This window comes from Eleginops maclovinus, chromosome 16 (genome assembly GCF_036324505.1).
Source record: "Eleginops maclovinus isolate JMC-PN-2008 ecotype Puerto Natales chromosome 16, JC_Emac_rtc_rv5, whole genome shotgun sequence".
Taxonomy (NCBI): Eukaryota; Metazoa; Chordata; class Actinopteri; order Perciformes; family Eleginopidae; genus Eleginops; species Eleginops maclovinus.
The window spans coordinates 10995832-11015890 of NC_086364.1; positions in this window are offsets into that span (position 1 = coordinate 10995832).

Sequence of the window (20059 nt, forward strand, 5' to 3'; positions counted from 1 at the left end):
TATATCAGTGGTGTCCGAATGAGACAGGTGGGTGCCCGGTAAAGAAGGAAAATCCGAGGGGATCTGGTGGATGGACTAAAATGGCAATAATAAAGGGGCCGGGGAATGGAGTTTGTGGCTGCAGAGCGACGGAGAGAAATGATGACACAAATGATCTTCATGTGTGTATAAGAGCAATACGTGAGGATACAGGATGTAATGCAACTAGCAATTAAAGGCATACTGAGAATAATGCAAAACATTAATTACAGTGCAGTGTCTTTGTAAAGATTTAAGGCTTTACTGGTTTGATGATATGACATCAGAAGATATGCTATAATATGATTATGATTTTGATGCCAGCATATAAATTGGCTATGTAAAAAAGGGTGCAGGCTTGTTTATGTGGATGATATGAGTAGGCAGTGTTGCAGATATTAAGGCACAAGATGTGAGTTGCTGCCCATGTAGGGTAGCTTGGCAATTTAGCAATCTTATAAGAATATCATAATATGATTTTCTCTTTTGAAGATTTAAATCACATTCATCCAACTTCAACAAAAGCACTTGGGATGCACTACGAGATTTCTGTGATGCTCATCCAAAAGGTTGTCTGGTGGGATATTTAGTTAAAGCAAAGCAAATTAGAAAGAAAAAACAAAAGGGAAGAGGATTCTGGCAATTGAATAAAGAGAAGAAAAGAAAAGTTGTTATGACACCTGGATGTTTTCTTCTCAGGAATGTTTGATCTCTTGAGGAGCAAAATGCAGCAGTGATGGTATTGATCAGATCTTTTCACTGGTGTAATTTGCTCCACTGTTGTATGAAACAGTCCATGTCCCTGCAGTTTTGAATAATATACATATGTGTTAACATTCTCTCTTGCATTTGATATAATAATCCATACTCTTTTTTTCATCTTATTGTTGTTTAATGTACAGCGCGTCCCTACATGATTCAAATTGTGTAATTTTCCCAGATGGTGGGATGTTTCAGTACATGAAATTGTATTACTGTGTGACAATCCCAGTTTACTCCACAGGTCTGGCACCGTGTTCAGCCATGGCTCAGCTCAGGAGTTTGATGCAATTATAAGTATGTGGTTCGGAAGAAGACAGGGCCCTATGGGGACAAGCTGAGAGAAAATAAAGGAAGTTTAATTAAAGCTGCAAACTGCACTCCCGCATAACCGACATACACAGTAATATACTGTTGGCAAACCACAACACACAGTTTGTGTGTGTTCATTTCACTTGCTTTTATGTACAGTTACATGTGTGTCTATAGCTAAAATTTTTAAAAATGGAAATTGCAGGAGTATCTCCATGCACATGTTTCTCTGCATCAATATGTGCCATGTCTACAAGAAAACCAAAACAAGAGGAGCTAAGGTTTAGTTTTAATCAATCCTGTGTTGTATTCAGGTAAGGTCCTCTACATTTTTCCCACAGGTTACCTTCCCGGCATAAGAGAGAAAGGGTTTATTATGTGAACCCGACCATAACACTCTTGACACAGCCATGGTAAAATGAGATCATGTATGCAGCTATGTTTTTGTTACATTATTTTCTGCAAAATGATTGAACTGCCAGTTTCCTTGTAATTACCTAAGGGGTGAAGGCAAAGGCACAGCTAGGAAAAGGCTGATGAGGGAGTATTGAATTTGCACTTCAATTAGAGTGCTTATAAAGTGTGGATTACACAAGGACTCCAGGGCCACCGCTGTCACTCAATTACCACAGTGTACTAGGGGAGGAGGGACAGCAGGTAGGAGGGGTGGACAGTGAAAGCATCAGGGCAAAGCAGCAAGGTGGCGAGCGAAGGCATGCGAAAATAGGCCTGAGCCACATCTTTAATCAGGACGGATCCATGCAAAAGCAATGGAAAACAACTTGAGGGAGATCCATCCAGGTGTGATTCAGGTCACTCTCTCTCCAAGCATATCCTTGGACTCAACAAGGACATCTGAAAACATGCAGCCATCTGAGGTATCAAACTTCTGCGGCACTGCACAGAGTAGCAATACACTGATTTGAAACGCTTCTTTATCTGCGTTCATTTCCATTTTTCTGTGTTGTTTAAACAAGTCTCCTTCAAGTTGAAGGGGGTAAACAGAGGAATATGTACAAAAGGACCCAAAAAACAACATCAACAATGTGTCTGAGTTCCTGAGTTAATTCTCAAGAGGATTATTGAGCCAATGAGTGAAAATCACCGGCCATTTAGAGTGGATTTGTCTGCGAGGCAGCGATAAAAGACAACTCGCTTTTCTACGGCTTAGCTCCTCGATTCTGGGAAGGAGATGCTTGAAGGACATGCTTTTAGAGTAAACAGGCCAACAGCAGTGACGGGGGAAAAGGGGAATTTACAATTTGATAGTTTGGATGTATTTATAAAGACAATGTGAGATGACATGAATGTGAATAATTGGTTGTTAATGAATTTTATGAAGGGTTCTTGGTGCTTAATTGCTGGTTGTGATGTTTACATAAGGCACGTGAGATGTTAAAGATTTCTACGTGTATACAAAAAATAAGGGTTTTATTATCTTCTGTTTAACTCTGCTGCTTCACAGTATAATTCGCTAGAGGCTGCAAAAACACAGAATGACAGTGGTATAAGATCGGGAGGTTACCTGAATTCAATTTGACAGTGTTATAAGATGTAAGTGGCAGTTACGTGAATGCGAAGCTCATGCTAATTGGATATGTGGATGAAGAAATAAAGGACAACCTAATAGCTTACTGCAAAAGAGCATTTTTATATTTGCACGTACGTTTAATCTCCCAGTCTCCAGCAATTTTATGTCTGTTCAAATCATCTCCTTCCCTTTTACCTTTCTCTCCCTCTCTCTCTCTCTCATTGCTACTGTCAACAAAGAATGTGCAGGCTTCCCACAGGCCCTAAAGGAATCTCTCACACTGCACTCACATAATCACTTCAGACCCGGCTGTTTAGGCCGACATCTCCACTGGGACTTACCAGCCGCTTGCTGTAGGCCAAATCAGACCGCTGAGTTAAAAAAAAAAAAAAAAAATCAACTGCAACACTGAAACAAAGAAGTGCAAGTCAGACAGAGCACTGTGACCGGTAACATCCAGCACTCGTCCTTTGGTGGCTGAATGTCATACACTCCTTCAGTAATAGGATGATTTGGTGCCCTCCTGTATGAAAACGATAGACTTTAGGAAGCTTCCTTTTGAGAACGCAATATATATACCCACATGTATGTGTGTGTATGTGTGTGTGTGTGTGTGTGTGTGTGTGTGTGTGTGTGTGTGTGTGTGTGTGTGTGTGTGTGTGTGTGTGTGTGTGTGTGTGTGTGTGTGTGTGTGTGTGTGTGTGTGTGTGTGTGTGTGTGTATGCGTGTGGCAGGTCGAGCATGTGTCTTTCGCTGCACTAAGACCAGTTAAATGCCCTTATCCTTTTGGAACACCAAATGGGATCCACAGCTTCATTTACTTATATCAAAGAAGCTGGATTTAATGACATGTTTAATGACTCCTTACATTGGCAAATGGGCTTTATTTGAAATCTCCAGCACAGTCAGAAAGAAGTCGTTTCTCCTCCAATTAGAGGCATCCTTTGGAAGACAGATTTACTCTTCTAAAAGAGCATCTCTTTTACCAAGACCAAGAAAAGAATAGCTGTTGACGCCTGGTCCCTCGCTAATGTCAGGCTCGAGCAGGCTGGAAATACATTACTATCAAGGTGGGAAAATATTTTTAACAGTGGCAGGCAGCGACTGAAGCCTCTTGGGAGTTGGCATCTTAGGAAAAGAGAGTTAAATACATTTTCGGATGGGAATCAAGACCTCCCTACTGTGTTTTCAGTTCGATATCTTCCCATTGATACATTGAATATATTTCCACCAATGTTTACAGCAAGGGTTAAAAATGTTTTTCTGTCAAAATAAATGCAGCTCTGAAAAGTTGCACACTTGCCGATGTGTTGCTCTGAATTGGGCAAATCATTGTGTGGAAAGTAGCACATCCTTGCTCTGAGCGTAGTTTGCCTCAGTGAACCAAATTATTAATATCTTAATTACCAACTACGATATGAAAGTGTGAGACATAACTAAAATTAAAAAGGCTTGTTTTTTTCAAGGCTGTCAGAGGCTGAGCTATGGGGCTTAATTTGACTCAGTCAAACAGCAACTTCCCCTCCAGCACCAACTTGCATTTAGACACATTTGCATAGTATGGAGTTATACAGAAGGTTTTCAAAGTAAAGATATATAAAATACCACATGGTTTGACAGAAAGTCCACAATAAGGTACAACGTCTTAAAGAGTTTTTGATATGAATTTGCTGAATAAAAGATCCGATACAACCTTGCATTTCAGTTTAAAAAACTCAAAAATTAAACTCTCAATTTATAGGGGTGTTCTCAAAATAGACAAATTAAATGAAGCAGCAGAGACAAAGATATCATGAGTTTTACGGGGAGTCCAGACAAATGCAAGAGGCGCATTGGGATGCTTCTCACTGTAAATTGAAACTCCAAAAAGCAGCCTGATACTGTCCCCAGGAGTCAAATAAAATGTTTTGCTTCAGCACAGAATGAGGACGTTCCACCTAATACAACGTTCAGGAGCAACAACCGACCACATTTGTTTTGATTTCCATAAAACATTGTTTCTGATGTTGAAAAGATCTCTCCCAGTCAATATTTGAAACATTTAATAAGGTAAAGGGACCTGAGAATAATGTATAACCTAAGCTATATAGCTTTACAATCAGCTAAGCATGTAAATCACAAGTTAAAATTATAACTAATAACCCCTTTGGTGAAGACTAAATGTTCACAGTTTTCGGTTATGGGAAGGCTCCAAACAATGACCAAAAAAAAGAATATTGCAGTAAAATACCTTTATACAACCATCAATTTCTGAAACTAATCATATCCAATAAATGAAAATACATGGTTGTGCATTGGGTAGGGGAACATCAACTTTTTGTGGCTTTAGTTTGAATACTATAAACTGGCCCCCACAGGCTGCAGGCTTATTAAAGGCAAGAGTGAGACTACTTTGAGTCTACCAATGTGAACAGCCCGACGCACCATAAACCTTGAATCCTACCCTTACCATAAGGCAATTTCGTAATGTCTTTTGTTCTTTATTAACTGGTTTATGCTCACACTTCTAATTTAAAACACAGATTTGCACTCACTTTAGAGCCAAAACAGATGTTATGCAACTGTTTTTGCAAGCTATACAGTATGTGTAGCCTGGTAAGTTAAATACTAGTGCTGTCACATATTCTGTACACTTAATAATAACAACCTTCATTCCTACATTCAGAAACTAACTAGCAGGAAAGCAATTATAAAACCTTTCAGGGAGACAAAAATGGAAACACACATCCAACATTATTGTGAGCCACAAAACATAACTCAAAGAAAATCATTAAGATCAGTGTAAGATATGATTCACTACATTTACCCCAAAGAGGCTCTCGTCTATGTCTTTCAAACTGCAGTCATTATCTTCAACTTAAGTAGTTTCTGAGACAGAAAGGACATTGGCTGTCTTTCAAGGCTTTGACACGCTTGGCTCCATCTCAAAAATGTTGCACTATTAGTCTGTTTCTAAATCAGGAGATAAACAAGGATATACAACTAAATGCCAAAAATTCACAGCATGAAGAACAAACCGAGCAGATTTCTCTCTGACACTCCATTTGTCATTTCATTTAACCACTTCATCTCCAACTTGGTGGTGTATTTGTGAAGGGCTTCACCTGTTAGACACAATCTTCTGCTCAGTGACCAGCAACCAAAGCACAGCAAAAGACAAACTGTTTTTCCGACACAGCTGGGGCATTATGACCTCGTGCCACAGGTCTAAAAATGTTTCAGTCCTCCATCCCCCAAATGAGGCTGCCTCTGCTCATTAGGGATACAGCGATTTAAAAACACAGAGAAACAACCAGTGCCGTGGTCATTAAAGGTGCCATCGACTTTTAAATTAAGTCTCATAAAGGGCCTATCAGTGTGAGGCTGGTAATGTATGACGGCGTAAAGCCAATCCTATCCCATTCCTGTGTTCTTTGAGGCTTTAACAGATCTGTTCTCATTTCACGCTATTAGAAAAGGTCTAAGACTGTAACACTTAACATCTCAGCACTCCCAGGCCAAATTTCTCATCATGTGCTATAATCCAATTTCACCATTTCATGTGACCTTTTTTTCTATTAACCCCAACCAACACGGCAGGAAAGTTTATTTGTTGAGCACCTTTAAAACACACAATTAATTGCTTCACATCTAAAGCATCATGGGCTTTGAGCGGCTTTAATTAATATTATAATCCATGTCTTTCTCATTAATGCCTTATTTATTTATTGCAAATATGTGTGAAGTGTTCATTTATTAAAATTCACCATTTAAGGTTGCTTGCATAATGATAATAATTATCAATAATTTCTAAATCACTGTAACAATGGATCTTATGACCAGCTTTATACTGTATGTGGAAGGGGTTATGCATGGTGAAAACCTCATGGATAATTATCATCACAGAAGATGTAAGACATTTCCATGAGGAGTTGGTGGACAACAAAAACAAAGCTGATAGGAAAATCAATATAGGACTTTAACTTGCAAAGTGACCAAAAACATGGCTCTAATGTACTCTATATACTGCGCTACTGTATATTTTCTGCACAACAACCGGTTAACAAGTTCACTACGTGATATTAAAGGGTGAGTAAGTATGTCAGTGTTGTTTTCACAGCTGTGTTTCTGCTAAATGGGACAAAACTTTACTTATTGAAGATTTAACAGATATGTGGTATATCCGTATAAAGGCTGCTTACCACAACAGTGAGCTAACCAGCCCTAGACACCTTCAGATGTCTGGAGAGGTTATAACAGAAGAAGGTCACAGAGGAATATTTTCGCTCAAATCTCTCAGTACTTTCAAGTCGAAAACACAATTTAAAAAATACTTCCTTTGACAAACATCTAGCCTATGCAGAGTGCAGTGTTTGGTAATCTGTAGGGTTGTTGCTTCTTTAGTTAAAGTCCATTCTCAAGCCACAGCTGTGTGGTTGTTGGTTCTTTTGCAGAGACCAGTGAATACACAATTTAACTTGACTAGACAACAGAAAATTACTTGGACATCAATCCTTTAACTCTTGCTTTATTGTCATGATGGTTTTTCTGACTTGGTCGTTAACGGTTAAATGAAATCTTCCCTAAACTTTCTGACCAGGTTTTTAAAGCAATAATTATATGTATTTAGACATGTATTCATGGTATAAAAACCTAGTCTTTGTGTCTGAAAAAAATTAGAGAGAGGCAAAAAAATAGACCAGCGCGAAAAAATGCTTGACCTGGATTGACTATTTCTGACCATCAAACTGACTTTGAATGTTTCCTCTGATTCCCTCTGAAGAGGAATCATCCAGAGAGGAGGAGATGTTGGAGAACCTTCACTCACCTCACACATGGGGCAGGTCACAGTGACCTCAAATGGCTGCAGATATAGTCTTCAACACCACCAAGGCTTCCAGGGTGCAGCCAAAAGATCGACCTCCTTATCTCCAGTTGGCCCCAGATACAATATCTAATGCTGCATCCAAAAAAGTCCAACTTTCTTTATGTGGACTGTGTTGTGGGGCAGAGCTGCTGTAAAGAAGTCCAACTCAGAATCTGGGTTTGGATTCCTGTGAGATTTTCAAGATGCAATTATCTGATATCATGTCAGCCTGTCAATGTGCATGCTGTACATGTATATATTTTTGACATGATCATAATCCACACAATTACATTGTGTTTCATTTAGGCAGACAGCTTGAGAGGCTGACTAAATTCATTTAGTTGTAGATACAGTGCAAACATTGTACACATGCTATCCATCTAACCTAGATACAGTTATTTATTCTAAAGATAAGAGCAGTAAAATGAAAAGAAAATGTTTTGGTTAACAATGTTTCCCTGTTTTTTTCTTTATTTGACCAGTGGTCGTCACAACATCCAAAGTTCAAAATGATCACAACCAACCAACCACCCTGAAATTTCAAGCTTCCAATTTCTATTATAGGCTTTGTACTTTGCTCTTAGACGTGAACATTTTAGTTCCAAAAAGCAACATTTTTAAAAAGAAACTCTTATTAGAAACCCGTGCTCTGCGTAATCTCATCCTGGTCTCCTGAAATATAAGTTTCAATACAACCGCACGTCCGGGGGGAAATATGCTACCCTCAATTCATAATTGAGGATGACGTTTAGTTGTAAATGAACGTAGATAAAAGTTGGTCTGCTGGTTGTGTAATTAATGTTGGCAACTATTTACCATAGATGAGCCGTAATGAGTAAAGAGTCTTTCATCACACACAAAATACTGTGGACAGTTTATATATTGCTTATAACTTTGATATTAAGGATACAACGTTTGATGGCATAAACTCTGAATCTCGGTCATGACTTTTAGCCTCTGCAACTCATTAAAAGAGCTGTTTTCTATGCAGAGTACAGAATGTAAATAGATTTACAGTGCTTTGATGAATACATGCCGATACGCTCTTTGAACCCTAATAGCATAAAAAGTAAGTCACGCTTGTGTTTGGCTCCTGTATAATTTGTAGAAAAAGTATGGAGCTTATTCTGTTCCTGAACACATTGTGCTGCTCCACTAATCAAAGACCCTGAGTACGGTCCAGGACATTATCATCAACCAATTGCATAAAGGCAGTAGAAAGAAGGTAATGGGGTTGGCAATATAAATCAGTGCACAAGAAACTCTATTATTGGTAAAGTAATAGGGACCGACGTCGTTTGTAAGCTTCAGCTGTTTGCTTAATTGCAGATTTACGAGCAACATTGGCTCTCATTTACATATGTAAATTTTAAGCAGGCCAACAGAGCTGTTCTTGGCAATGCTTCTGTTTGCCTGTAGGAGGAAAAAGGGGCTGTGTGGCAAGAGAAAGAGGGAGAGAGATAAACAAACAGATGGAAACTAAAATAGAAAACAGAGATGGAATGGATTGTTTAAGAAGTGATGAGCAGAGACGAAGGCAGAGCTCTGGGGTGAAGTGACGGAGTAGCAGAGGCGGTGGATGGATGACGATGAGGGCTTTGTCAACACAAGACACTTGACGCTTCACCTGAGCAAACAGCAAACTGTCTCCATGTTCCCCTACATATGGCAGCATTTAGCACAAGTAAATAAAATAACATGTCAGTCTTTGCTGCAGGTTAAAGCAAAGAGCACCCCTACAGGTTGTCTGACTGTTGCAAGAGTCCTTAGGGCATATTTCCCGCTAAGTTCAAGGACTCTCACACTCACACTGATGTAGTCAGATGTGCACAGATGTTGCAGTGCCTGAGACTGTGATCTGCTCGCATTAGTGGCACTGTGTGTTACTAATTCATATAGACAGCTCGGGACAGTAGTAGCAGGTCCCCGGTGCTTTACCCGCTTTTGACAGCATGCCGGGCATGTGTGTGTGTGTGTGTGTGTGTGTGTGTGTGTGTGTGTGTGTGTGTGTGTGTGTGTGTGTGTGTGTGTGTGTGTGTGTGTGTGTGTGTGTGTGTGTGTGTGTGTGTGTGTGTGTATGTAAAGGAGTAAGTACAGTCAGGTAATAGTACAACTGAAAAAGAAGGCACTTCTCAGTAGCCATAAATGTGAGCAGAGAATCGTGCAGGCAGACAAACTTTGATCCACATTGGTCGTGTGAGACGTCAGAAAACAGGGAGAGCAAGCCAAAATAGGAACATGCAGAAACAAGTATGAGAAAAAGAAATAAGCTATGTTTTACTAAATATTCGGCAACATGTGTCACATCTCTGATTATGAGTAGCAGTCTCTTTGCCTCATTATATTAAGCAACAGAAATGATATAACATTTAAAGTTGCAAACTCGTCCCAGTTCATGAATATACATTAAAGGAGAAAACGCTAGTGTGCCGGAGTTATGCATTTAACATAGACTGTAAAGCTTGACTGAATATATAATTTAAAAGAAGTGGATACAGTACATACCATGGTATTGCACTAATAAATGACTACCACTAAAGAAGGATAGCTGTTCATTGGCATGCTGCATTTAAATAAACTCAGCTAGTTAGTTAACATGATAAACTAAAAAACATATTAAGCCCAAAGAAGATGAATGTCTCTCTGTGGCCTCACTGAAATAATCATAGTGTTACTTGAAGCAGCATCAAGGTGCTGCAGATTGGAGGAATGAAAGTCAGTTACTGATATACAATTAATGTGACTTGGCAGCAGAGCTGGCTGGTGTCTGGGATCACCTCTCTCTCCTTCTTTTCCTCTTTCACACATGCATGAACATGCACACAGACACAAAAAGCAGTAGAAATATCAATAAAATTCATTGCCATGTATTCTCACTTTGCTCTCATCCTTGACAGACTCCTCCTCTCTTCCTCTTCCATGCTTTTGCTGTCCTAATTCATGTATCCTCCTGGGGAACCATCAAAGTAACTCCCCAATTGTTATTATCTGCTTTACTAGTTCATTTTACCCCCTCTGTGCACCCTTTTACACATTTGGTGCAAGGAATGCCCATAATAGTGGACATTGAGCAACAGTCCAGACATTAATCCTCCTCCCAGATGGTGAAGCTTATAGTGTGTGTGTGTGTGTGTGTGTGTGTGTGTGTGTGTGTGTGTGTGTGTGTGTGTGTGTGTGTGTGTGTGTGTGTGTGTGTGTGTGTGTGTGTGTGTGTGTGTGTGTGTGTGTGTGTGTGTGTGTGTGTGTGCGTGTGTTTGCACATTCTTATTTAATTTCTCAGCACCTCATGCCTGCAATGTAGCCAGACCTTTTTTTTAGACTTCTGTGTGGGTAAAATTACCCAAGAGGTGGTTACACAAGAGCCTGATGTGTTTAAAGCTTAAATGAAGGAGCTACCCTGCAAATTTGTTAAAGGGACACTCCACCAAAGTCTGTTTACAGGCATCACTGCATATATGAATACAGTTGTAGGCTATAAAGCCCTTTGTGAGCTGTGCTAAGCAAAATCTGGTAAATTGCCTGAAGTGATCTTGAAAATTTAAACAAATCTGGAAGTGTTGAGTTAAAAAGGTATGATTTAACCTTGGTAGCTCGCTCTTCATCTCTGCTTGAGGCTAGCAGCTCTAGCAGCTTGAGGCTATGTTAGCTGCTACTAGCATAACATACAGTAATCTGAGACCAAACTGTTGGAAGTCGAGCTGCATTGTGGGTAATGTAGGAGTTTTTTACTTGTTTTGTTTTTTTTAATCAACTTTTTCATCAATGGTAAAGAAGTGTTATGTAAAGTACTCCAAGGCTGGAAATAAAGTAGGGTTCTCCCTAGGTTTCTTTCAATCTGTAATTAAAATAATATTAAATTCAGCACCAAGGACAGCTCCCGCCAGGAAATTGTAACAGTTAGGCTACAACGAGTATGGTGGGCTTCTACAGACACACATTGGTCCTTAAACGCCTACAAAAAAACACATTCCCTCTTCAAATCAATAATCCAATATGTTCAGTCAGAGATAACAGATGATCAGAAGATGGGGACTAGGTGGTGCCAGGAGACACCTCCATCATGCCACGCTCACACATTTCAAGTGAAGAGAGGGCCCGCCAAATAGCATCTCGAGGGACTGCCAATCACCTCCAGTAATGGTAATACTGGAGACAAATGAAGGCAATAACTAGCAATGGGATTAGACCTCTTATAAAAGTGTGAATGAGGGAGATTTGGGACATTTGTCTCCTGCACTACATTGCAAATACTGTGAGTGTGAGACTGTTTTTAATGGGCCATATTTAGCTGACACCATCAGGGTTTATTTTAAGTGTATATGCCTATTAAACTGAAAATGTAGGATTCCAGCCTCCGAGCATTTGGAATCCCATAAAATCAATATCACTGACAATAATGGTCTATAGGATGTCTGTCCAAGAAATATATCAAAATTATAATAACATTCAGCTTTAAATTGCAATTTGATTTATGTTCACTTTACGTTGTCTACATCAATCTTTCACATATTATTTCATCTAAACTGATGTCCCAAGGATTGTCCATATGAGGCTCCAGCATTCCTTTTAGAAACATGCTCTCCGGTCTTTCAGGAGGGCCTGGTGATATAACATATCTGTCAAATCTGAAATGCTCTCTGGTTTTGTAAGCGCACATCCCCTTCTAATAGTCAGCCTATTTCCGCTTCATGAAATGTGTTCATTCTGTGCTTGCTGTTACCTGCAGAAGAGATCAGATGCTTCAGATCATCTATAATAGTACCATGTGCTCATAGAGGTGTGTTATCACACCTTGAAATACCTATTTCCGCCTCATTTACTCCCCCCCCCCCCCCCCACACTCTGTCTCTCTCTCTCTCTCAGATGACTTCTGTTATGATTTGACTTGACAAACAATTGTGAACCAAAATACTCTTAATGTTCTAAGCGAGTAATTTCCATCCAATACTTTCAATTTATAATGCACTAGATGTTGCTGGGAACGTTTACTTTCCAATTGTTTTAATTAATTAATAAAGCTTTTATATAATAAGACAGCATATTATTACACACCTTGTGGTCCTTCTGCATGGGCTCTTATTGCAGCATTGAGCATTTAGTAAACAAAAGTATAAAGCCAATGACAATAAACAACCTGTGTCATGAAACAGAACACAACTGCACATCTATTAAGGCTGATCATCAAGAGTAAATGGACATTAAGATCCACGGAGACCTGAGATTAAACCCAGCATGCAGCAGAAACAAACATGGCGCTCGAGTTAATATGCAGACAAAACAAAAGGGAAGCAACATGATCTTGCACTGATCACTGGTTCATCTTTCTACGTGCCAAATTAGGTTTTCTGATGATGAATATACATTTACACAGACAAGCTGTTTCACAATTATCACAATTTGGCACATATGACAAAGTACACCATGTCTTGATTTCAAACAACAAAGTTAAGTATGTATCATCAATGAGATTTTGTTGTGGAAGTTAGCATTTAACATAAAGGCAATATATAGCACCCCATTTGCATGTCATTTCCGGGTAAGCCTTCCACCAACTGCTGTTCCCTTTAAAACTCATTTAAAGACTAGGAAATATGGAGCAAGATTTGAAATTGGGCTCCTCTTCTTTTGCAAGGAACTCAAGAGAAGGTAGCTACCATAAAGTAATGGTTAAGAATAGAATAAATATACATATTTCAGTAGAATACATTCAAGATGAAAATAAGGACTGTCATCTCAGCAATAATAAGCAGGATATCAACCAAGATTATGCTAATGGTACTGTTTGTATTGATTGTTTTTTGTTTGTTTTTTAAATGTCAGGGCATGCTGTGTTAGTAGTGAATCTAAGAAAATTCACTTTAACTGTGGACCTTTAAATCTCACATGAGTCAATACTCTTTTTGTGTTTATGGGAGAGCTTGAAAGAGGAGAGACATATAATTGTCTAAGAACCAACATGATGTTAGGTTTGTCAGCTACACACAGCTACCATTTCATATTTGCACATTGTTTCCTAAAACAGTGCCTACATCAACAACATTAAGTTAGATTTATAGTGCTGTATGTAATGTGAGACAACAAAAAACAGCGCCAAATCCACTGTCTATGTTACGACAGTGGCACGAATTATGGATCAACATGCTTCCTTTTGCCCTTTTGGTTTTATTGTTTGTCTGCTCTTTAAAAGAACGTTAAATCTGACATGAATCTGATTAAATGTTACAGTGTGGGTCTAATTATGTTATGGGACAGACGAAAAGCTCTCCAGTAGGCTAATGTGCCTGAGGTTGCTGCCTGCTCGACTTCAGATGGGAGCCAGTAGGCCTAATTGGCTACAAACAGCCTAATCAGACTTGCTGAATTGTCTTGCTTAACATTTTATCCCATCCTTGTATCAATTTTCAACTAAATTATCCCGGTCCACCAGAGATGTAGTAGAATTAGGCAGAGGGGGGAGGCTGCTATCTCATCATTCACAGTCTGCCACCTTGATGCCTGCACAGTGGGACTAATGTCATTCAGAGGCAAAACAGTAAACACTGAGGCCATGTGTCCTGTATAACCTGTCATTAATGTGTCAAAGTTAACTGTGGTCCTGCAATTTCTTCAGTGACACTTTCAGAGAGGGTAATACCGCCCCCTATAGGCCTGGACCATTGTAACATAAAGTACTTTCCTGGCCCAGAACTACACTTTTTAGAGGCCTCTCCACAGTTTGTGTTATTGGTGCCCTTTAAGCTTTAAAGTGAAGTAACCTCATCACATTTTTAATTGCTATGTCGTTTAAAGATGGGGAAATAAGGGGGGCCTAATTATACTCTTTTGAATATCTTTAAAGTATTTTCAATAACACATTGGTGAAAACTGAGTTGACATCTTCTAAATATTTGTCTAAAAACTAAATATAGTAAATACTATATTCTCCTAGTTCAAATATACTGCCTGAAATGGCAAAAAGCCCCAAAGATGGATAGAAAATAGACACTTTACGGGCATTATATGCTTCCAATTACAAACAGAGAGCAGAACCCAATACACAGTTGTTTGATTGATCTGTCATTTAACAAGATATACATTAGAGGCTTCTTAACTTGCAGCCCTTTTTTTCACAATTCCCATCTCAGATTTCTCAAAACAACATAAAAATGATTTTCTATTTGACTTTTTTGTGATCCCTCTGCAGGACCCTACCATGCTCAATCTTTACTTTTATTGATTTTGTATTTAATTTATGTGCTGTAGACTTTAACAGCAGCTGTTAACAAAAAAGATAGTAGAGTTAAATCTTTGATAACAATAGCGTAGAAGTGTGCTGAAATGTAAGTTCTCCTTATTTTACTGGTCCACACAACACAAACACCTTAAAGAAGTGTAGCAGATGAGTAAAGGGAAAGGCTGAGAAAAATTAAAAGAGGCTGTCTGATCAGTGATGACGAGGAGAAAGGAAAGTTGCCTTGGCTGTGGGCAGATGCTGGTAGCAGTGCCAGCTGGTGGGGGGTGGGCCCACCTGTCTCTGGCTCTCCCCGTCTCCCTTTTCTCGACTGTGGAGAAAGCGACAGATGGAGTCCGAAGGTTCTGCCCCGCTCCCAGCGCTGCTTCCTCAGTCTGTCTTGCTCCCTCCCACCCCGGCCTGAGGGCACCGTGCCAGGGGAACATGGGGACGGCGCCGGGCGCCCAGCCCTCCACCAACACAGGGGTCAACTGCTTACAGAGAGGGGTCGCCCCGCCACCTCTTTCTCCCACAGACACTGTGCTGCCTCCCCGTGGATGATAGCAACAACTACAACTTTGGTTTTAAATCCTGCTGGGCTCAAACATTTTCTCACTCAGACAAAACAAGCCCTCTCAAGGTCTCCCAGAGATGAAATTTTCGAGACAGGAGGCTTCTTGTAAGCGGCTTGTTTTTCAATGAGGTAGAAAGGGAAATGTGCCAAATGAAATTAGTTGTACATATTGATGTGTAGCTGCTTTGAATGTAAAGTGATGCATGTGGACTGTATGTCAGGTCAGAAAGGATTTGTCAAAACCCTAAATTACTGAAGTCCATCACAGGGTGGCCCCAGTGACCTTCATGTCACTGGATTTGTGATAAATCAATGCATGAAGTCTTTGAAGTGGCATTGACAGCTCATTATGGATCCTTTAAGAAGTGAGCCACCTACACCTATTACTCTACTGGACCTCCTATTAACCTCCCGCTCATTTGTTTGTAACAATGCGTGCATGTGTCTCATTAAAAAGAGGTGGTCTTAATCAAGGAGAAAGGAGGGTTTAGGAGGAAGTTTAAAATGCCAACACCCTTTTTTAATCCCTCTACAAATAAATGAATTCTTCCCTGTTTGGGTTTTAAAAACATCAGCATGGTTATTTCCTAGCTTTATGTTTCATTAACAGTATAGCTGAATTATGACTAAGGTCCTTTCTCCAATTGCAACATAACGGGGCTGTTTCTCCTCTCAGCAGTCCACTCTTCTCCCAGAGGTGCCTTTAGAGCACATTAATGCATTCTCTGCCATTCAGAAAGAAAGTAATGGTTGTAGCAAAAGCTTCCTTTCAGCGCTAAACAAATGGAGCCAAATCCCAAGGTAGTTATCGATATTTAAATAGGCTTTTAGGTCTGTATTTTTTACTGTGAAGGAGCAATATTGGCTTTCTTTAGGCTGTTGCACTAGAATGTGAACTATTCGAAGTCAACCCAGAGCCCAAAGTGTGAGACAAAAATCCTCAAGAGCTCTCTGATGAACCTCAGAGTATCATGGGAGGTCGGCCTTCACTCAAAGAAGGGTGCACTGTAGGCTTAGCCGTGTATTGCTTATGCTTTATATTTAGTGTAAAGCCTTGCATTATTGATTTAATGGAAAAAACCTAGAGATTTTCCCAAAGCACGAAAAATGAAATGGTTTGCCCCTGACCCAAAAAATGTACTGAGGGATGTTTGAAGGCAGTCAGTCCAAAGGTTTGGTATTATCCAGACTGACGAAGCTTCTCAATTATCACCGAACATGAAATGAATCTAAAGAGACCAATTTTCGCCAAATAATCAAGCCATTATCATTCATGACTCAATCACAGTGGAAATTATCAAGTCTCTGCTTGTGCGCAGCAGCAGGAAGGAAAAAAGAACAGACATGTGAGGAAAGAAAAGGATGATAAGCTCAAACCAGTTTGTGGCTCCAGTGGGACCATGCAGTGTTTGTGTGCATCACTGGGATTTGGTGAGATATGGGCGCTCTGCCATACCTGAGCCTGATTAAGTGCAAATTAAATCTTGTTTAATCATTTCAATGGAAGGCAGAAGAATAAGCGAAAATGGCCAACAATCTATTTGGAGGCAATATCTGCAAAGAAATTATACTAAAACAGCATTCAGGGAGATTGTTCCCTCTAAACCTCAATACAATAACATCATGCAAATCTGCTGTTCCCCTTATCCCCAATATGAAATCAGGTATTAAATGATATGTTGTTCTAAATGTATGTGTCTTAAAGTGACATAAGAAAAAACAGAGGGGTTGCGTGGAGAATGTAAAGAACAAATTGAGGTTATGGGTGTCAGAGAAAGGAGAATGGAGAACAAAATATGGAGGAGCCTGCATTTAATCCCAATACAATTTAATCAGCTAATTTCAAAGAGACAAATGGTGCGGCTCCTGAAAGTACAGGTCTTTATTTTTGAAAATACACTGAGCGATACCACTGTCATAATGCATCGGTTAAATGTAGTAGCTAACTTAGCTAAGCACAAAGACAAACAGCAAATTTACATGGTGGCCAATAAAACCTTTAAGAAAAACGACTCGTCATGATTTTAAGGGAGGAAAGCCTTTCCCAGCTCGAAGCAGTAACTTCCTAAAGTTTTGTTATCACTTTGAGAATGCAGACATTTCATATATTCTCACTTTTTTAAGGGCTAACAATTGATGGACATTAGCTAGAAGCTATCATTCAGCTGGCTAGATCGCAATGACTACTGCCTCAGCTCAAGGGAACTTACAGACAGCCAAGGTCTTAACTTTTTAGTTGACGTTTTTTTGAGTGTTTTACTTTTTTTCACCTATATTTTTTAATAATTTATGCTAATTCTCACATCACCAACAAATATGTCTTTGAATATTTACTTGAGATTTAACATGATGAAATTATTATTTTTCAAATAAATGTTTTCTCTTCTTCCTACAGATCAAATAACTGAGGTTCTGAATCATGCTAAGAGAGGGTTCAGGAGGCCTGTGGGACAGACTGTTGGTTGAGGTTTGGATGCAGTTTCGAGTGTTTGTGGCGTGTGGTTGACAATGTGTGGATATGCTGTTTGGATAGCGTGTGGATGGAGAATGGGTACTGGTGTCAGCGTGGCTCTAATCAGCTGTTGGCAGGCGGACGAGCGGGCGGTCTATCCCGCGGCGGCACCCCAGGTCGAAAGCCGGTTTGAAGTTTAATGATGCCAGCTGCCAGCTCCACCAGGCTGTGAGCGCTAACGAGCTGGCACTGGCGACGGACTGGGCCGCGGCGGCAGCACCTGGAAATGTAGCACACGTTTCAGAGGGGCGGGGCTCTACTGGGGCTGCTGAGGGGCCTGCTGGAGACCCAGGACGGCACCCAGAGGCCCGCATCTCTTTGAAGAGCGCCCCAATTTCCATATTTCATTACGCACTGCTGACTGACAAGGCCCAGCCAGATGTTCTATTTTCAGCTATTTAAATTTTGACCTGCTTTCCTACCATGGATGCAAAAATGAAAAATGTCATCAAAACACAGATGCGAATGATGATGGTAACTTGGAATTGGTGTCTCTTCTTGTTTTTTTACCATGTCTTTTTATCTGAGAGAATAAAAGTAAGATGGTTCTAAATTACATATCCTTGTTCATTTGTGACATATGGTTGAAAATCTATCGTGAGGCATTCTGTCTTGCTCAAGGACAATTTAACAAGACACACTGGCTGTTTCAGGGATCCAACCTGAGACCTTGTATATATGAGACAGTCCCTAACCATCCAGTCAGCCCAGCGCTGAATTGGCTGAGTGAAAAGTGAGTGATGCATGCTCTGAAACACAACATAAAGTACGCTCGCACCACAGCTTCTCTGTCCCTGAGATATAAGATGATTAATTCTTGTGGTATTCCTGTTGAAATGGCTGTTAAATTGCAGCGTCCTTCCTCAATCCCTCATGCAAAAATACATCGACAACCATGACCTTTTTCTGAATCTGCTGGTAATGGCACTTTGTCATCCTGAGTGAGCAAGCTCAAGGATCAATGTGATTTTGTTGGAATTAAACTTATGCGATGCAGCAGCACAAGAAGATGAAAAAGTGTATGGCCATATCTGGCTTAATGAAAAGGAAAAATCTCTTGAAAGGAGGAATAAGGAATTGAGAAAGAAGAAAGCAGGGGGGAAACACATAGAGTACAAGTTGATTGCAGCTCAGATTTGAACACCAAATGGCAAAAAAAGAGACAATCTGAGAGAATCAGAGGGAGAAATACTTTTACCCATTACTCAACACAGCTCACAGCAGGGGAGCGAAAGCTGTTTATTCCTTCAGTAATGCATCTGTGAGTGTGTATGTCTGTGTATGTGTCTGACTGAGGGAAAACACAGAGGTAATTGAGAAGTAACTGAGGCATTACAGAGGCAATATTGACACAAGATAAAAGTGGATGTATGCTGTTTTTTCTCTCTTGGGCTCTGAATACTGAAAGGATATTAAGCTGATGAGGGTTCCATGTTGAACTTTTTGATTGTGTCTTTATTTCCGAGAGTAAAAGTGTATTATCTGCAGATCTGAAGTCAATGGAGTAAAAACAGTAGTTATAAAGATAAAGTGACATAATATTTTAGTGTACGGCGACAAGAGGAGCTGTAAGTGGAGGATATCTCTAACAGCCCAGACTGTATGATAAAAACACGATGCATCAGCGGCGTTTTTGTCTGGAGGTGTCAACCGAAAGTTACTCAATGTGTGATTTTATTTTTCCACTTAAGGCAAAGTTAGTTAGATCTAAAGAGGGATTGATATTTGAATGATGCATTCAATAGTTTTTTGAAAAACATTTTTTAAGCCAGTTTACCAAAGAAGAAAACTAAAATATGAAAAAATATGAACAGAGTTTTTCCGCATAACTCTTCTTGATAACCCCCTGTCAAATGTACCCAGCATTAAACAGAAGGCAAACATAATGAATAGCTAGTGAACATAGTGGAGCATTTTGCAGCTAAAGAGCCAGATAATACCCTAATGAGTTGCAGAACAGAGCTGCAAAAAAAGTTAATATTGGACATACATTCACCAGATGGCCAGAATCATGACTCCAAATCCCTGATAATGTTCCTCTCTATCTGTTGGATGAATAAATAGAAAATTACTTGCTAACAAATTAACCATAACAACTCTACAAGTTGATATGAGAAAGTCGTGTTTGCAGATTGTTTTGCTCTGGGCAAAAAACCCTGTTTAAAGCAGCAAGAAAAAAATAACCATAAAGTCATTTATATAACTTTTTTTAAAAAAATAGCTTTCAAGCATTGTGTTCACTTCACAGTCCTGCGCAAAACAGAAATTACAATGGTCACTATGAAAGTATACCTTGA